The following is a 13,001-nucleotide window of genomic DNA, read 5'->3' on the forward strand; positions in this document are numbered from 1 at the left end:
ATGGAAGAGAGAATCTCGGGTGATGAAGACAGTATAGAGGAAACAGATTCTTTAGTCAAAGATAACATTAAATCCAACAAATTCTTAACACAAAAATTTAGGAAATCTGGGACACCATGAAAAGACCAAACCTAAGAATAATAGGAAAAGAAGGAGAAGAAATCCAGCTCAAAAATAGTCCCCTCACCACATAATGATCAAAATAATAAACATATATAATAAAAAAGAATACTAAGAACTGCAAAGGAAAAAGGCCAAGTAACATATAGAAACAGACCTATCAGAAATATACCTGAATTCTCATTGGAGTCTCTGAAAACAAGAAGGTCCTGGACAGACGTTCTGCAGGCAGAAGAGAATACAGATGCCAGCCCAGCTTTCAATCACCATATACAGAGAAAACAAGATATTCCATGACACAACTAGATTTAAACAATACATATTCACAAATCCAGTTCTACAGAAAGTACTAGAAGGAAAACTACAACCAAAGAATTTAACTACATTCACAAAACACAGGTAGTAACCACACACCAGAAAATCCCAAAAAGGGGAAACACACACACATCCCACACACTACCACTATTAATGAGAAAAGCAAAAGTAACAGGAATTAGCAATCCCTGATCATTAATATCATTAATATCAATGGACTCAATGTGTCCTTTAAAAGATACAGGCTAACAGAATGGATACAAAAACAGGATTCATCCTTCTGCTGAATACAAGAAACACACCTCAACTTTAAAGACAGAAATTACCTCAGGGTAAAGGCTTGTGAAAAAATTTTCCAATCAAGCAGACCTAAGAAGCAAGCTGGTATAGCTAGCCAAATATCTAACAAAATAGATTTCAAACTAAAATTGGTTAAAACAGATGGAGAAGGACATTTCATATTCATCACAGAAAAAAGTTCATCAAGATAAAATCTCAATTCCGAACATCTATGCTCCAAATACAAGGACCATATATGTAAAAGAAACATTACTGAACCATAAATCACACCTCAAACTTCATACACTTCAACACCCCACTCTCACCAAAGAAGAGATCTGCCAGACAGAAACTTAACAGAGTAAAAAGGGAACTAACAGATGTTATGACTCAAATGGGCTTAACAGACATTCACAAAACAGTCTACCCAAACACACAAAAGAATTATCTTCTCAGCATTTCAGGAAACTTTCTCTCAAATTGACCAAATACTTTGTCACAAACCAAATCTCAAAAAATACAAAAGTAAACCCTGTATCTTATCATATCACCATGTCAGAATTCAACAATGCAAATTAAAGAAAGCCCAAAAATCATTGAAACTGAATAATGATCAACTGAATCACCACTAGGAAGAAATAAGGATAGAAATTAAAGACTTCCTAGGATTCAATAAAAATCAATGTACAAAATAGCCAAACTTATGTAATACTATGAAAGCAGTGCTAAGAAGAAAGTTCATACCACTAAATACCCACATAAAGAATTCCAAGAAATACCACACTAGCAATTTAACAGCCCACCAAAAACATCTAGAAAAAAAAAGCAAACTCACACAGGAGAAGATAATAACAAATAATCAACTTGAAAACTGAAATCAATAAAGTAAAAGTAAACTATACAAAAATATCAATGAAACAAACAGTTGGTTCTTTGAGAAAATCAATGAGATAGACAAACCCCTATGCAAACTAACCAAAAGACAGAGAGATTATCCAAATTAACAAAATCAGAAATGAAAAAAAGACATAACAACAGACACTGAGGAAATCAAGAGAATCATTAGGTCATACTTCAAAGAACTCTAATCCACAAAATTGGAAAATTTAAAATAAATGGACGATTGTCTAGATAGGGACAACGTACCAAAATGAAATCAATACCAGATATGCAACTTAAAAAGACCTAAGGAAATAGAAGCAAGTCATTAAAAGTCTCCCAACTAACAAAAGCCCAGCATCAGGTGGTTTCAGCACAGACTTCTATGAGTATTTTAAAAAAGAACTAATACTTCTCAAATAGTTCCACATAATAAAATCATAAAAAATTGTCAAACTCCTTTCATGAGGTTACAGTTACCCTGCTACCCAAACCACACAAAGATACAATAAAGAGAATCACATATCAATTTTTCTCATAAACATTGATGTAAAAATACTTAATAAAATACTGGCAAACTGAATCCAAGAACACATCAAAAGTAAATTATACACCATGACCAAGTAAAGTTTCACATCAGAGATGCAGAGAGAGTTCAACATATGAAAATCTTTCAATGCAATCCACCATATAAAAACCACACACACACACACACACACACACACACACACACACACACATACACACACATGATCATCTCATTGGATGCTGAAAAAGCCTTCAATAAAATCGATCAACCCTTCATGGCAACAATCTTGGGGAGAGCAGGTATTCAAAGAACATACCTAGACATATTAAAGGCAATATACAACATGCTGACAGCCAGCATCAAATTAAATGGAGAAAAACTAACTGAATTCACTAAAATCAGGAACAAGACAAGGTTGTCCACTCTATATCTATTCAATATAGTACTTGATGTTGTAGGTAGAGCTACAAGAAAAGAAGTTCGAGGAGATATAAGACAAGAAAAGGAGATCAAGAGGATACAAATAGGAAAATAAGAAGTCAAACCTTTGCTATTTGCAGATGATATGATAGTATACTTAAGAGACCCCAAAAATTGTACCAGGATCTCCTCTACAGCTAATAAATACATTCAGTAATGTGACAGGATACAAGTTTAACTCTAAAACTTTGGTAACCCTCCTATGTACAAATAATAAATGGACCAAGAAATGAGATAAACATCACCCATTACAGGAGCCACAAATAATAGAATATATCTCGGAATAACAGGCAGTGGTGGCAGTCACATTTAGTCCCAGCAGCCACACTTGTTAGCCATAGTGGTGCACGCCTTTAATCCCAGCACTAGAGAGGAACAGAAGGTGGTATAAGACAGGAACTCACTTTCTTTTCAGTCTGACGATTTCATAGAGGTAAGAACTTGGCTGCTTTGCTTCTCTGATCTTTCATCTTAAGCCCCAATGTCTGTCTCTAGGTTTTTATTATTCATTTTACAGCTTCCACAAAAGAAAAATTCAAAAACAAAAAATAATTTAAAAATAAAAAGAAAGAAGGAAAGAAAAAAGTTTTGCTTCTCCATCCTTCCCACCACTCCATCACATATTCATTTGTCAACCCATGTGTCAACCCAGTCTATCCTTTTGCCCAAATAGCCTTATTAGCAAATGTTCATTCTGATGAGTTGCTGATTCAAGGCCTTCTGGTACACCATCAATACTAGATCCTTACTGAAACCTCTCCTGGATATCTTGCTGTTGTCCTGAGTCATGGAGATTCTGTGGAGCCCAATCCCTTCATGTGCTCCAGCAGGTAATAAGTGGCATAGATACTGGAGTAATTCAACTCAAGGCCCTGGATGTGGTCCTGGATGGTAGCTAAATTGGTCAGTCTGGGCCTCTACTCAGGTGAAGATCAGGGCCAGTTCTCGCTCACAGCTTTCCTGCACAGATGGTGAGGCATGGGGCAGATCTCTCATGTGCAGGCCAGTTCTCCTATTGCAGGGTCTGGCAAGCTAGAAGGACAGTTTTCCCAGAGCTGTCAAGGATCTCACAGCCAACTACCTCATGACCATGACACTGAAACCTGTTCTCCTAGGAGGAGAGATTAGTTCTCCAACTGAGATTGCTCACTAGGGTCAAGACCAACCCTCTGGTGCCCAAGCCAAAGGCCAGATTTCCATGGCCTTTGGTGGCAACATGAGCCATGCACATCAACACAAACCCCCCACAGACCCAGACATGACCCTCAGCTGCAGGATAGGCTAACATGTCACCATGGCAGCACAGACCACTCATATCAGTGTGGTCCCAGTGGCAGCATGCTTGCTAGACATCAACATGGCCTCAAGTGAGAGCAGAGACCACAGATATCCATCTGGCCTTTGGTAGAAACACATGTCATGGACATCTACATAGACTTCAGCTGTTTTAGGTCCACAGTTCCAAACATGGCCTTTAGCAGCTGCACATGCCTACATTACATGGCCTCGGGTGACTGCACAGGCCACTCACATCAACATAGTCACCAACAGCAGCATGGCCTATGGATGTCTACAACTAACTCTTGTAGATTTCTCCAAATCAATCCAGATCCTGGCAGGAGGAAAAACAATGCAACATTTGAAAGAGGAAATCCTGTCTCTTAATTGATTTTTTTAAAGTAATGCTTGATTCAGGAAATTTGTGGGTTCAGAGATTTGTTAGTTCAGAAACTTAGTCACCACTAAGGTATCTCCAGAGTTGATGAGAATATGCTAGGACTATTCCCAGTAAACTTTTGAACCTTGCTTTTCAACTGCCTAGTAGCCGCAGGATTGAGCGATAAGTGTTACTGCTGATTTCCAGGCAATTTATGGGTCCTGACTTGTAAGAGTCAAAAAAAGTAGACCATTTAAAGCTGATTGGATTATTTCTTCACTTTAAAACCTATTGTGTACTAGCTAGTTCTATGTCACCTTGACACAACCTAGAGTCATCAGAGGAAGAAGCCTCAGTTTAGGAAATGCTTCCTACGGCATTTTCTTAATTAGTGATGAATGAGGATGGTCATGGCCTCTACATTAGCTCCTGCCTTTAGGTGCTTGAGTTCCTGTCCTGACTTCCTTTGTTGATGAATAGCAATGTGGAAGAACAAGTTGAAAAAGCCTTTTCCTCCCCAATGTGCTTTTTTGGTCATGGTCTTTACTTGTAGCAATGTAAACCCTAAATAAGACATATTGATTTCTTTTCTGGTGTATTCTCCATAATTGGGACAAATTAATTATCAAAGCCTTAAAAATTATCTTATCTTGGCCTTGTACAATACCACCAGAAAGTTGAAGTCAATTGTTTTAAAATAAATGACCAATAATTGAAAATTTGTGATTCAATATCATCCTCTAAGTGGGTCTGTTTTATCAAAGGGAAAAGAAATCAGATATTCTTTCTGTCTAAGTTGTTCTTTTAGACTAGTTAGTATAAATGACCTGCAGGATTTTCAAAAATAAACTTGGAGGCCAAACATAGTAAATGTAATATTTAAAAGAATGGACAGCTTGGAGGCTCTTGCTCCCAGTTAAACTAGGTGTGTGACAATGAAAGACTACTCTGTAGTGGGTTATCTATTATCTTGCTCAGAGAATCTGTGAAGACTCAGATGTTGGAACATTGCCAGTATAAATTCTACAAACCAGAAAGTCACACAGAAAAATGTCCTCAATGATTCCTAAGGAAGTCACATGTTCAACAAAGTCACAATTTATCCTAGCACGTGAGACTACCGATAGACAAAAAACTAAAGGAACCCTTCTCCCACTTGAGCTACACATAACAAATGGAACATGATTAAGAACAGTAAATGAAGACAGGCACCTGGGAAGAAAAGGAAGGTGAACTGCTGAGTTCAAGGCCAACCTGGTCTACTGAGCCAGTTCCAGGAGAGCCAGAGTTACACAAAGAAACCCTATGTGAGGGCTGGAGAGATGGCTCAGCAGTTAAGAGCACTGACTGCTCTTCCAGAGTTCAATTCCCAGTGACCACATGGTGGCTCACAACCACCTATAATAAGATCTGGTGCCTCTTCTGGCCTTCAGGCAGGATTCTGTATAAATAGCCAGTTTGGATGTTCACCTTCCTAGACATGGACAGAGGGGGGAGGACCTTGGACTTTCCACAGGGCAGGGAATCCTGGCTGCTCTTTGGACTGGAGAGGGAGGGGGAGAGGAGTAGGGGGAGGAGGAGAAGTGAGGGAGAAGGGGAAGGGAAATGGGAGGCTGGGAGGAGGTGGAATTTTTTTTCTCAATAAAAATAAATAAATAAATAAAAAAGAAATCCTATGTGAAAAAAACCAAAGGGGAAAAAGGAGAAGAGAAGAACAAGACATATATGAAGGGCAATCCTTATTAGTCTTATTAAATGAAAATCCATATTCAGATATTAGGGTGAAAACTGAAAGATCAGAGAAGCAAAGCAGCAGCCACCAGTGAAATTTCTTACCTTTATGAATCCTCAGACTGGATGGAGGCAAGCATCCTGTCTCTATCTCTACTGACCTTATATTTTTGTCTCCACTTCCCTGGGATGCACCACCACTGCCCTGATCTGTTTCTCCTTCAGACTGGTTCAATCTCACATAGTCCACGATGGCCTTTAACTTCTGATCTTCCTGTCTCCCCCTTCCAAGTGTTGAGATTAAAGGTATGTGCCACCACTGCCCTGTCTCTATAGTTAAATAGTGGTTGGCTCTCTCCTATTATCTCCAGACAAGCTTTATTTATCAGAAACAAACAATGTATCACACAACAACTGTATCCAAATGATACAGGGCATATGTAAATGCCCTATACAGGATCATAATCCCTGTATGTTCTTGAACATATGGCACCGCTCCCCAACTTATTCTCTGACTCCCTTTATTAGAAGCTGTCTACCTTTTTCTTAATAAATTGTATCTATTTCTGTTTCTAGCTATGTGTGTGATTTATTGTTCTGGGATACAAGTACATGGAAACTTGCATCCAGTTTACAGAGGTTTTTTCCTCTTTGGGTCCTTCAACCATTCAATCCAAAAGAAACTCACAGAGGCCTGCATAAACTGGTTGGCCTATTAGCTCAGGCTTTTTATTAATTAACTCTTACATCTTACATTAACCCATAATTCTTGTCTGTGTTAGCCACATGGCCTGGTAACTTTTATCAGTAAGGTATTCTCATCTTGCATCCTCTGTGTCGGAGTGCTGACTAGACTGAGCCTTTCCTCTTCCTAGAATTTTCCTATTCTAGTCATCCCATCTATATTCCCTGCCTGTCTACTGACCAATCAGTATTTTATTAAGCCAAAACAAGTGACAAATCTTTACAGGGTACAAGGACATTGTCCCATAATACCTTCCTCCCTTTTTTATAACAAGCACTCTGAATCTAATCTCCTTTATTTAGATTTTTTTGACCATTATCCATAACAACTTATAATCAATACTCTAAACAAAGACAAATATCCATAATCTACTTTTGAGAATTTGGATGTAGTTTTTAAACTACTTTCTGCTTATTGAGGGTGTTGATAATCTTATGGGGACCTAAAGAAAATTTAGGATATGATCAAGTTCTGATTAGAATATTCTGTGAGGCTTGATCATCTCAACCAATAGTCTTGAGGCTGTTCTGGATGTATCACTCAGAGAAAACCCCATCAGAGGTCCTCTGAAATGTCATCTGGGTCATTAGCTTCTAAAAGAAATTTTTGGGGACTCTTAGTCCATCAAACCATATTAGTCTAGAAGGAATCCACAGGTTCTCATCCTCTGTGGAAACAAAAGCAGAACCTCTTTTCCAGAGCAACATATCCTCAGACCTAAATTTTGAAGTCAAGAGATCTTTAAAATATATATGTTGGTTTAGTTTAACCGCCTATACAATGAGATGTCTCTCTGTATTTAGCTCATTCACAGTCAAAAATTTAAAGAAAATGAAATAATATACATAATCCAGATCCTCCATGTATATTTTATCTTTGCATGGCTTATTTTTCTATTTACTCCTTTAACCTATGACTGTCTATACTCTGTGTCTTTAAAGTTTTTGTTTTATTTTTTAAAATCATTTACTTTTTAACTATCTTTGATCTCTCCTAAGCCTACATACATTTATCCAACACTGTGAGCCATTTAGAGGTCTTTTACATCTAAATGTCTTTTTTCTTCTCTTTTTTCTTTTTTTAAAAAGGAAACAAACTTTTTTCATTATATATACCCAATCCAAGTTCCCACTACCTCCTTCCTCCAACTCCCTCCACTTACCTCCCCACCCCCACCCCATGTCCCATCCACTCCTCAGAGAGGGTAAGACCCATTCCTTTGGGGAGGTCCAAGGCTCTCCCTTCTGTATCTAGGCTGAGCAAGGTATTCATCGAAAGAGAATACTTTCCCAAAGAACCAGTATAAGCAGTAGGGATAAATCCTGGTGTCAATTTCAGTGGCCCCTCAGTCTTCCCAAGCCATGCAACTGTCAATATTCATAGGGACTAGTTTCATCTTATGCTTGTTCCTTCCCAGTCCAGCTGGTGTTGGTAAACTCCCATTAGCTCAGATAGATTGTTTCAGTGGGTGTCCCCATCATGATCTTGACCTCTTTACTCATATTCTCATTCCTCCCACTCTTCAACTGTTCTTTGGGAGCTCAGTTCAGTGCTCCAATGTGGTTCTCTGCCTCTGTTTCCATCAGTTGCTACATGAAGGTTCTGATTTTTAAGATATTCTTCAGTTTTTCTCCCCTGCACTGGAGTCTGATCAGAAATGTGGATTTGGATGATAAATTTTTGTAAACACAGACTTAAAAAACATATTTAAAAAAATATGATATGAAGACATATCAAATTCATCAGTATGATAACAGGGATGCCAGTTTGGGCATCCTCTCCTCTAGTGCTTAAGGTCTTAGGACTGATCTCCATAATATATAAAGAACTCAAGAAATTAGACATCAAAATTCCTAATAACCCAATTAAAAAATGGGGCACTGAACTGAACAGAGAATTCTCAACAGAAGAATTTCAAATGGCCAAAAGACACTTGAAATGTTCAACACCCTTAGCCACCAGGAAAATGCTAATGCAAAGCAACTCTGAGATACTATCTTACACGTGAATTTGTCTTTACAGAATATCTGATCAGGAGCACTTTTAAAATGATAATGTTGACCACTGGCGCCCTGGCCCAAGCGGCGGAGACCAGCGCCCAGGCCCAAGCGGCAGAGACTGGCGCAAAGACGCAGTGGATGCGGGATAGTACAAGCGTGAAACAGTGAAGCTCACACTGAGAGCAGATCGCCCCACTACAATTAAATCAAGTAGGTTTTTTGGGGCCTGGCCTGCAGAGTGGTAGGCCATTTATTGGCGAGGTAGACGGGCGAACGGGGAGCCTGGTCCTGTCCCTGAAGACCCTCCTGAGTGGGGAGAGTGTTCTTGGCCCGTGGCAGGACACAGGAAACGAAGCAGGGGCATTAAGGATAAGGAAGCAGAGAGGGAAATCAGAGAAGCATCACCTTTCACGATAGCCACAGAATTCTCCTATTCTGGTCACCCTGCCAATACTTCCTGCCGTCTACTGGCCAGTCAGTGTTTTATAAAACTAATACAAGTGACAAATCTTTACAGGGTACAAGACCATTGTCCCACAGCAGTATCCTATACTATCCCTGGGCTGAGGATATCCCTGAATGCCTCCTTCATTCAGTTCTTCTTTCGGGGGTGGTATTCCTGGATCCACCACCTACCTCTGACTGAGAGAAATGCATAGGAAGAGTAGGAATGTAGTAGCTGAAATGAACAAAAGACCATACTGCAAAAAGCTGTAAATAGTTAATCACAAAATAGTTCAATATACACTGCAAAAAGATGAAGCTCTTGTGTCACAAATAACAATGAGCTGAAATCCTACCCTGAGGTGAAGGGTTCAAAGTCTTTTAAATAGTCTCATAACATTTGTCTTTCTGATGGAAGAAACTGTCTTCCAGAAACTGATGTATGTCTACTGTTTCTGATAATGATTACCAGAAAGATCTGAGGAACATTCAGGTAGACATTTGATAGTCATAGTTATGTAGCCAAATAGTTTGTGGGCATGATTGGACTGGTTTCACTGAGGCCACAGTGACTCCTAGTGGAACAATATTACTGAATAGTTTTGGTGTTTAAACACTGGTAGGGGTGGAAATTGAAGTTTCAAAAACCTATACCAAACCCAGCATTCCTTCCCACCCCCGCTCTCTCTCTGACTGCATATCTGGAAGTAGATCTCAGCAACTGCTCTAGAACCATGTTTCTTTTTTGTTTTGTTTTGTTTTGTTTTGTTTTTTTGTTTTGGTTTGGGTTTTTTTTTGTTGTTTTTTCCCCTTTAAAATATTTTTATTAAATAATCTACTTGGAGAGTAATTGCAAAAGCTTTAAACAGTAATTCCAAGTAATGAAAGGCATTTTCATTTAAAAAACAAAAACAAAAATATCCTTATGATTTGCTGCTTTATACACAGGAATGATTTATTTTACAAGCATTTGTAACATCAACCTATAAAATTAAAAACGTTTCTTAAGTGTCTGAAATGCAGAGTGAAGTCCACAATGATAAGCTCTCACATAAAGCTGCCTAGAAACAGGCTAAACTGAAACTACAGTAACAACTCCACACAGAATTTACAGGACAGGCACTTTGAATCAGATACGGGAATCTTTCACAGGTAGTGTTGCTTTTTTTGAAGCTCATCTCATCAGAGGTAACCAACTAGTGAAGCCAGGATTTCCTGGTGCAGGACAGGTTTGGTTCCAAATACTTCAGTTTTAATACATGCAAGACATGCCCTAAATAAGAAGGATCTTCTGAAAGAAAATGAAGAAAAACAAAAAAGCAGCCCGGACTAAAAGCATTTACAAGCATCTGCACAAGGCCTTTAGTCAGTGTTTTAAACCCATTCATTCTCAGGTAAGGGATTAAGAGGCCAAGAGAGGTACCCTCGGCGAGGGTGAGGATACTGGAGGTTGGCAGTGTCAGCATCGCAAGAGTGCTCTACCAGAGGAGCAGGAGGAGCAAGGAGCTGGGCACATCTGGACCATCTTGATCCAGCCCATGGGGAATCCAGAGGGGGAAAGAAATACCTGAAATAATGAAGACAGGAACAAAACACCAAAACAAAAACAACAGGGGGAAGGAGGGAGGGGGAAACAGAAGAAAAAGAGAAAAGCAGTAAATACAAAGAGAACCAAAGAAGAGAAAACATGCTGGAAAGAAAAAAAAGGAAAAAAAAGCTTGTATATTCATGCCAAAACCAATGGAACGTAATAGTATAAATCAAGACTCTCACTTAAATCAAGGTTGCTTAAGCAAGTATAAAAATTTGGGAGAAAAAAAAATCTGTTAAAGTTAAAATGCCAAAAAATTATCAGTACATATGTTACAGAGACATTAATTTTATAAATTTAAAGCCTTATCTAATCTCTCATTTGATTCCGTAATTTACAAATCTAATATGCTTTCCATTTGGAGCACAGCTGCATTTGCTGCAGCATCAGGCACAAGTGTTTAGTGCACACATGATACTGGGAACAAACCCGAATACACTCTCACACTGGAAAGCTGACTACTGCAACATGCTTTTGAAAAATATAACCATTGAACAGTTTTGGTTTCCTGCAAAAAACTGAGAATCGCTACAGGTTTGGTGTCTAAAAAGGCTCAAAGAATTATAGTCTGTTATTCTGCCATCTTATAACTTACCCATAATATGTATGCAATTTAGTAAATAAAAAGGTGCATAACTTTATCAAAGTCAAGAGTTTTAGAAGACGGGAATTCATTGAAACAACACATTAAAAATCCTGAGACATGGAATTTCAACTGCATGCAAATTTTCAGCCAAATGTCAACTCTTCTTCTGTTTCCAAAATGTCTAAAAGGAAACAGAGTTGTAAAGAAGCACACCATCAGCATTCATGCACACAATAGAACAGCCGTCTCCTTACTGAGGACGGGATGAAAATTTAAAAGTGCTTCCACTATTTTACTACCAAAAAAACTGCAGCAAATGCTAATATGATGTTTAGCTACAGACCATTTTATCTGAATTCTGGTGCTACGTTAATTATCTGCTCCTTTACTAGTATTTTTAATTACAAGAAAAACCAGTTGTGTAGATAATATCACCTATAAAGCAGTTCTACAAAAGGTAAACAAATTAGCACTCAAAACAATCTTTATGAAAAATATTTGTTCAATTTTCAAATTAAAATTATAAAAACTCATCATTTTAGCTTATTGTTTTAGAAAATAAAAGACATATCCCTATATTCTCCAAATGGAATAATATTGTATTTTTCCTCCTCCCAATAGTTTATGAGGATAGTAGCAATCTTTTCTGGTTTTATTAAGCCCAAGTTAGTCTAAAGAACATTTCAAAAAATTGTTTTGGTGATGATGTCTCAACAAAAAGCCTTTCCATTTATAGTGTCGGTAAACTGACTTGTACAAAAAATTATATACACTGCAATTTTAAAGGCCTTTCGGACTGTGTTTAGTAGTGATCAGGCTGCTGGTGCATCTTGGGAGAGATCAAACGGCGCTGGGGAAGGGGAAAAGGAGTTCGATTTCCATTCCTGTGTGCATGCAACAAGCAGCCAAACAGCAAAGTTACTCCAGCTAGCTTGTACTCAGCTGTGCTTTCTGCCAGCAGAAGATCCATTTAGTGAGTTCTGAAGATTTGAAATATTTGAGCTTAGTGAAGGATTTGAGTTTCCCAGTTGAGAACTCCCATTTACTGGGCTCCCATTACCTTTCAAAATACCAGTACACTTCCAATTGTCCATGTAATTAGCTTTCCACACCTCACGCAGCCGTCATCTTCTGAGGACGCCAGTACTATTCTTGTAATGTTCCAACTCACCCTCCAGAATTATGATTATCAAACTGAACCACAATATGGATTTCAAATTTTGTGGGACCACCAGAAGAAGTAAGTTCTTTCCTCACAGATTTTAACGTGAAAATTCTTATATCTTTGGTTGCTATTGCCAGGATATGGAAAGATCCTCCCAAATTTGAAGCAAAGGCAATATCATGAACAGGATCTGTGACGGTCATAAGAGTTTCCACTTTTTCTCTCCCCGTCCCCCCTTATCCCCAACCCACCCCACCCCCAAGATACCAATTTTCTCCCCGTCAATTTTATCTACTTCCCTTAGCCAAGAGGATAACTATATGTTTTTTCTTGGGTTCACCTTCTTATTTAGCTTCTTTAGGTTCACCAGGTATACACTCCGTGACCTTTATGAATGGCTAGAAACCAATTATGAGTGAGTACATCCCATGTTCATCTTTTTGGGTCTGGGTTACCTCGCTCAGGATAGTGTTTTCTATT

At 38.4% G+C, this 13,001-nt stretch overlaps 1 pseudogene; it reads right to left on the reverse strand.

Annotated features, from left to right (window-relative positions):
• Window positions 1-10,553: 10,553 nt before the first annotated feature.
• LOC126490656 (nucleoporin SEH1-like) overlaps window positions 10,554-13,001 on the reverse strand; it is a 4,651-nt pseudogene continuing 2,203 nt past the window's right edge.

Source organism: Alexandromys fortis, unplaced genomic scaffold, assembly GCF_014885135.2.
Source record: "Alexandromys fortis isolate MF-2015 unplaced genomic scaffold, M_Fortis_MF-2015_v1.1 scaffold_184, whole genome shotgun sequence".
In the NCBI taxonomy this organism is placed as follows: domain Eukaryota; kingdom Metazoa; phylum Chordata; class Mammalia; order Rodentia; family Cricetidae; genus Alexandromys; species Alexandromys fortis.